We start from the raw sequence: 7500 nt of genomic DNA, 5'->3' as shown, positions 1-7500 counted from the left end.
ATTGTGTCGAGTTGATAGATGGAGGAATTGAGTTTTTGAGGCATTGAACAATACCAAGTTTGCTCTGCCCCAATCAGAAATTTTAGAAAGATCAGAAGTCAGGCGTTCTGTGGCTTCCCTGCGTGATATGTTTACCTCCTGAAGGGTTGGACGTCTATGAAAAGACGTGGAAAAGTGCAGGGTGGTATCATCAGCATAGGAGTGGATAGGACAAGAAGTTTGGTTTAGAAGATCATTAATGAATAATAAGAAGAGAGTGGGTGACAGGACAGAACCCTGAGGAACACCACTGTTAATAGATTTAGGAGAAGAACAGTGACCGTCTACCACAGCAGCAATAGAACGGTCAGAAAGGAAACTTGAGATGAAGTTACAGAGAGAAGGATAGAAACCGTAGGAGGGTAGTTTGGAAATCAAAGCTTTGTGCCAGACTCTATCAAAGGCTTTTGATATGTCCAAGGCAACAGCAAAAGTTTCACCAAAGTCTCTAAAAGAGGATGACCAAGACTCAGTAAGGAAAGCCAGAAGATCACCAGTAGAGCGGCCTTGACGGAACCCATACTGGCGATCAGATAGAAGGTTGTGAAGTGATAGATGTTTAAGAATCTTCCTGTTGAGGATAGATTCAAAAACTTTAGATAAGCAGGAAATTAAAGCAATAGGACGGTAGTTTGAGGGATTAGAGCGGTCACCCTTTTTAGGAACAGGTTGAATGTAGGCAAACTTCCAGCAAGAATGAAAGGTAGATGTTGACAGACAGAGCTGAAAGAGTTTGACTAGGCAAGGTGCAAGCACGGAGGCACAGTTTCGGAGAACAATAGGAGGGACCCCATCAGGTCCATAAGCCTTCTGAGGGTTTAGGCCAGCGAGGGCATGGAAAACATCATTACGAAGAATTTTAATACGAGGCATGAAGTAGTCAGAGGGTGGAGGAGAGGGAGGAACAAGCCCAGAATTGTCCAAGGTAGAGTTTTTAGCAAAGGTTTGAGCAAAGAGTTCAGCTTTAGAAATAGATGTGATAGCAGTGGTGCCATCTGGTTGAAGTAGAGGAGGGAAAGAAGAAGAAGCAAAGTTATTGGAGATATTTTTGGCTAGATGCCAGAAATCACGAGGGGAGTTAGATCTTGAAAGGTTTTGACATTTTCTGTTAATGAAGGAGTTTTTGGCTAGTTGGAGAACAGACTTGGCATGGTTCCGGGCAGAAATATAAAGTGCATGAGATTCTGGTGAAGGAAGGCTTAAGTACCTTTTGTGGGCCACCTCTCTATCATGTATAGCACGAGAACAAGCTGTGTTAAACCAAGGTTTAGAAGGTTTAGGACGAGAAAAAGAGTGAGGAATGTACGCCTCCATGCCAGACACTATCATCTCTGTTATGCGCTCAGCACATAAAGATGGGTCTCTGACACGGAAGCAGTAGTCATTCCAAGGAAAATCAGCAAAATACCGCCTCAGGTCCCCCCAACTAGCAGAGGCAAAACGCCAGAGGCACCTTCGCTTAGGGGGATCCTGAGGAGGGATTGGAGTGATAGGACAAGATAAAGATATGAGATTGTGATCGGAGGAGCCCAACGGAGAAGAAAGGGTGACAGCATAAGCAGAAGGATTAGAGGTCAGGAAAAGGTCAAGAATGTTGGGCGTATCTCCAAGACGGTCAGGAATACGAGTAGGGTGTTGCACCAATTGCTCTAGGTCATGGAGGATAGCAAAGTTGTAGGCTAGTTCACCAGGATGGTCAGTGAAGGGAGAGGAAAGCCAAAGCTGGTGGTGAACATTGAAGTCTCCAAGAATGGAGATCTCTGCAAAAGGGAAGAGGGTCAGAATGTGCTCCACTTTGGAAGTTAAGTAGTCAAAGAATTTCTTATAGTCAGAGGAGTTAGGAGAGAGGTATACAGCACAGATAAATTTAGTATGAGAATGACTCTGTAGTCGTAGCCAGATGGTGGAAAACTCGGAAGATTCAAGAGCGTGGGCACGAGAGCAGGTTAAGTAATTGCGCACATAAACGCAGCATCCAGCTTTGGATCGAAAATGAGGATAGAGAAAGTAGGAGGGAACAGAAAAGGGGCTACTGTCAGTTGCCTCAGACACCTGAGTTTCAGTGAGGAAAAGAAGATGAGGTTTAGAAGAGGAGAGGTGGTGTTCTACAGATTGAAAATTAGATCTTAGACCGCGAATGTTGCAGAAGTTAATGAAGAAAAAGTTGAGGGGGGTGTCAAGACACTTAGGGTCGTCGACGGAAAGGCAGTCCGACCTGGGGACATTTATGGTCCCCTCCCCAGATGGGGACTCCGAGGCTGGTGTAGGAGTCGCCATGATTTTAAAATTTTTGGAGTGAAGGGTGTGTGTGTTATTAGGTGCTTGTAGTTTTGTGTGGAGGAAGAGAGTTGTCTTTAGAGGGCAGGCTGTGACTACCCCCTTGTGTTGTGAGACACAAAGGGAAACGTTCAGTGAGGTCACAGCTGGGTTTAATGATAAGTTCACAGCACCCCCTGAGCAGTGCTTTAGACCTCACTGGGAGTAATTATCGTTTCGGCAGGTGTCTACTGACAAGGGTGACTATATACATACATAAATACCTTAAAATTATTGCTATCATTATTATTACTATGCTAACACCAGCCTCAGTTTTTCTTCAGTTCCCCTAAAGATGTGACAGGAGAAACACTCTTTTAAAAGGCTTCTGTATCAAGTAATATGGACACAGACTATTCTCAGCATTGTATCTAACAGGAGAAACAACTTTGCTGCATTACTGACAGGAGAAACACTCTTTTAAAAGGCTGTAATTGAAGTGATGTGAGTTTTCAAGGGTGTTTTTACAGTTGCAGTGACAGATTAACAACATTTCTGCATTACTGACAGGAGAAACACTCTTTTGAAAGGCTCTAATTGAAGTGATGCAGGTTTTCTAGGGTGTTTTTACAGTTGTAGTGATAGATTAACAACATTTCTGCATTACTGACAGGAGAAACACTCTTTTAAAAGGCTGTAGTTGAAGTGATGCAGGTTTTCAAGGGTGTTTTTACAGTTGCAGTGACAGATTAACAACATTTCTGCATTACTGACAGGAGAAACACTCTTTTAAAAGGCTGTAGTTGAAGTGATGCAGGTTTTCAAGGGTGTTTTTACAGTTGCAGTGACAGATTAACAACATTTCTGCATTACTGACATGAGAAACACTCTTTTAAAATGCTCTAGCTGAAGTGACGCAGGTTTTCAAGGGTGTTTTTATGGTTCCAGTGACAGATTAACATTTCTGTATTATTAACAGAAGAAACACTCTTTTAAAAGGCTCCAGTTGAAGTGACGCATGTTTTCAAGGGTGTTCATTTCTGCATTAATGACAGGAGAAACACTCTTTTAAAAGGCTCAACTTAAAGTGATGTGGGTTTTCAAGGGTGTTTTTATGGTTCTAGCAACAGATTAACAACATTTCTGCAACAGATTAACAACATTTCTGCGACAGATTAACAACATTTCTGCGACAGATCAACAACATTTCTGCATTACTGACAGGAGAAACACTCTTTTAAAATGCTCTAACTGAAGTGACCTGTGTTTTCAAGGGTGTTCATTTCTGCATTAATGACAGGAGAAACACTCTTTTAAAATGCAGGTTTTCAAGGGTGTTTTTATGGTTCCAGTGACAGATTAACAACATTTGTGTAGGAGAAACACTCTTGAGAACCCAGCTAAACATCCCTGTGGCCTTGCAAAACAGTGGCAGTGACAAAGCACAGTGATTCAGAAGAGAGACACTGGTAAACCTAACCTAACGTACCAAATTCTCTCTTGTGTCTTCATTAACAGTCGTTGAGGCTGTGGAGGCCGTCATGTCGGTGGCAGCAGCAGCAGCGGTGGCGGTGGTGGCAGTGGTGGTGGTGGTGCTCTGCTGCGTCACAAATGAAAACCGTTTTGCTCTTGCCAGTTCAGTTTCCAAATTTCTGACTTGTTTCTGCAGTGAGGTGATCTGATTCTGAGAGAGAGAGAGAGAGGGAGAGGACAATGTGTGAGTGTCTGTTGACAGTGAACAGCACTTGGTGAAACACACTCAAAACACACTCAAAACACCCAAAACACACTCAAAACACACCCAAACACACTCAAACATACTCAAACACACCAAAACACACCCAAACACACTCAAAACAAACCCAAACACACCCAAACACACTCAAACATACTCAAACACACCAAAACACATCAAAACACACCCAAATACACTCAAAACAAACCCAAACACACTCAAAACACACCAAAACACACCAAAACACACCCAAACACACTCAAACATACTCAAACACATCTCTTACCTTCAATTCAACATTTTCTTGCAATATCTGTCCTCCAACATTTTTCCCTTCCTCCTCCTCCTCCTCTTCTTCTGTCACACTCATCTGTTAGAAGTTGAATCCTAATCTTCAAATCTTCAATAACCCTTTCCTTGTCCTGCGCCAAAGCTTTCACTGCTTCTGCAAACTCCATCTATAAGCAAAAAATAAATAAATAAATAAAATAAGAAAAAAATAAATAAATAAATTAGTATTACCATAGAAATCCAGTTTAAGGAATTGCAAAGGTCACAAGGTCAATACAGAGCAAGACAGAAGACAGGAAGGTCAAGAAACAAGATTAAGCTTGAAATGGTTCGGTTTGATACACAGACATGAAGAAATGATATTATGAATATTATTGAAGAGTATAAGAATATCACTACCCAAGATATATATATATATATATTTTTTTTTTTAAAGATTTATTAAAGTTCATTATTTCATTATTGTTGATATGTGAATGACTGCTATTAATTAAGGAAATAATGATGGAATTAATTAGTCTTGTCAGGGTTCTCTCTCTCTCTCTCTCTCTCTCTCTCTCTCTCTCTCTCTCTCTCTCTCTCTCTCTCTCTCTCTCTCTCTCTGTGACTGTATTAAGCTTTAAGGCAGTTTTTTGTGTGTGTGGCAGTGTTTGTGTGTGTGTGGCAGTGTTTTGATGTCTGTGGCAGTGTTTTGATGTGTGTGGCAGTGTTTTGATATGTGTGGCAGTGTTTTCAGTGTGTAGGGCAATGTCTGGGTGTGTGTGGCAATGTCTGGGTATGTGTGGCAGTGCTTGGGTGTGTGTGGCAGTGTCTGGGTGTGTGTGGCAGTGTCTGGGTGTGTGTGGCAGTGTCTGGGTGTGTGTGGCAGTGTTTGGGTGTGTGTGGCAGTGTCTGGGTGTGTGTGGCAGTGTCTGGGTATGTGTGGCAGTGTTTGGGTGTGTGTGGCAGTGTCTGGGTGTGTGTGGCAGTGTCTGGGTGTGTGTGGCAGTGTCCTGGGTGTGTGTGGCAGTGTTTGGGTGTGTGTGGCAGTGTTTTGGGTGTGTGTGGCAGTGTCTGGGTGTGTGTGGCAGTGTTTGGATGTGTGTGGCAGTGTCTGGGTGTGTGTGGCAGTGTCTGGGTGTGTGTGGCAGTGTCTGGGTGTTGTGTGGCAGTGTTTGGGTGTGTGTGGCAGTGTTTGGGTGTGTGTGGCAGTGTTTGGGTGTGTGTGGCAGTGTCTGGGTGTGTGTGGCAGTGTTTGTGTGTGTGTGGCAGTGTCTGGGTGTGTGTGGCAGTGTTTGGGTGTGCTGTGGCAGTGTCTGGGTGTGTGTGGCAGTGTTTGGGTGTGTGTGGCAGTGTCTGGGTGTGTGTGGCAGTGTCTGGGTGTGTGTGACAGTGTTTGGGTGTGTGTGGCAGTGGTTTTTTTTTATGTAGGAGGATACTGGCCAAGGGCAACAAAAATCTAATAAAAAAAAAATGCCCACTGAAATACCAGTCCCATAAAAGGGTCAAAGTAGTGGTCAAAAATTGGTGGATAAGTGTCTTGAAAACCTCCATCTTGAAGGAATTCAAGTCATAGGAAGGTGGAAATACAGAAGCAGGCAGGGAGTTCCAGAGTTTACCAGAGAAAGGGATGAATGATTGAGAATACTGGTTAACTCTTGCGTTAGAGAGGTGGACAGAATAGGGGTGAGAGAAAGAAGAAAGTCTTGTGCAGCGAGGCTGCGGAAGGAGGGGAGGCATGCAGTTAGCAAGATCAGAAGAGCAGTTGGCATGAAAATAGCGGTAGAAGACAGGTAGATATGCAACATTGCGGCAGTGAGAGAGGAGCTGAAGACAGTCAGTTAGAGAAGAGGAGTTGATGAGATGAAAAGCTTTTGATTCCACCCTGTCTAGAAGAGCAGTATGAGTGGAACCCCCCAGACATGTGAAGCATACTCCATAAATGGATGGATAAGGCCCTTGTACAGAGTTAGCAGCTGGGGGGGTGAGAAAAACTGGCGGAGACGTTCTCAGAACACCTAACTTCATAGAAGCTGTTTTAGCTAGTTCAGATTATAAGTAAAGGACAGACCGAGGATGTTCAGTGTAGAAGAGGGGGACAGTTGAGTGTCATTGAAGAAGAGGGGATAGTTGTCTGGAAGGTTGTGTCGAGTTGATAGATGGAGGAATTGAGTTTTTGAGGCATTGAACAATACCAAGTTTGCTCTGCCCCAATCAGAAATTTTAGAAAGATCAGAAGTCAGGCGTTCTGTGGCTTCCCTGCGTGATATGTTTACCTCCTGAAGGGTTGGACGTCTATGAAAAGACGTGGAAAAGTGCAGGGTGGTATCATCAGCATAGGAGTGGATAGGACAAGAAGTTTGGTTTAGAAGATCATTAATGAATAATAAGAAGAGAGTGGGTGACAGGACAGAACCCTGAGGAACACCACTGTTAATAGATTTAGGAGAAGAACAGTGACCGTCTACCACAGCAGCAATAGAACGGTCAGAAAGGAAACTTGAAATGAAGTTACAGAGAGAAGGATAGAAACCGTAGGAGGGTAGTTTGGAAATCAAAAGCTTTGTGCCAGACTCTATCAAAAGCTTTTGATATGTCCAAGGCAACAGCAAAAGTTTCACCAAAGTCTCTAAAAGAGGATGACCAAGACTCAGTAAGGAAAGCCAGAAGATCACCAGTAGAGCGGCCTTGACGGAACCCATACTGGCGATCAGATACAAGGTTGTGAAGTGATAGATGTTTAAGAATCTTCCTGTTGAGGATAGATTCAAAAACTTTAGATAGGCAGGAAATTAAAGCAATAGGACGGTAGTTTGAGGGATTAGAGCGGTCACCCTTTTTAGAAACAGGTTGAATGTAGGCAAACTTCCAGCAAGAAGGAAAGGTAGATGTTGACAGACAGAGCTGAAAGAGTTTGACTAGCAAAGTGCAAGCACGGAGGCACAGTTTCGGAGAACAATAGGAGGGACCCCATCAGGTCCATAAGCCTTCCGAGGGTTTAGGCCAGCGAGGGCATGGAAAACATCATTGCGAAGAATTTTAATACGTGGCATGAAGTAGTCAGAGGGTGGAGGAAAGGGAGGAACAAGCCCAGAATCATCCAAGGTAAAGTTTTTAGCAAAGGTTTGAGCAAAGAGTTCAGCTTTAGAAATAGATGTTATAGCAGTGGTGCCATCTGGTTGAAGTTTGGGTGTGTGTGG

General features: G+C 43.5%; 2 long non-coding RNA genes across 2 annotated transcripts in view; both read right to left on the bottom strand.

Moving 5' to 3' along the window:
* Positions 1 to 7500, bottom strand: part of LOC135095343 (uncharacterized) — a 41095-nt gene that overhangs the window by 30604 nt on the left and 2991 nt on the right. The window lies entirely within an intron of this gene.
* Positions 3389 to 7500, bottom strand: part of LOC135095198 (uncharacterized) — a 4823-nt gene continuing 711 nt past the window's right edge. Inside the window, exons 2-3 of the long non-coding RNA XR_010264120.1 lie at positions 4317 to 4488; positions 3389 to 3979 (exon numbers count right to left, since the gene is read on the bottom strand). This is a non-coding gene — a long non-coding RNA (uncharacterized LOC135095198). The remainder of the gene's footprint in view (positions 3980 to 4316; positions 4489 to 7500) is intronic.

The sequence above is a fragment of the Scylla paramamosain genome, chromosome 48, assembly GCF_035594125.1.
Source record: "Scylla paramamosain isolate STU-SP2022 chromosome 48, ASM3559412v1, whole genome shotgun sequence".
Lineage (NCBI taxonomy): Eukaryota > Metazoa > Arthropoda > Malacostraca > Decapoda > Portunidae > Scylla > Scylla paramamosain.
The sequence above is the reverse complement of the archived record's forward strand: the minus strand, read 5'-3'. Positions and strand labels throughout refer to the sequence as shown.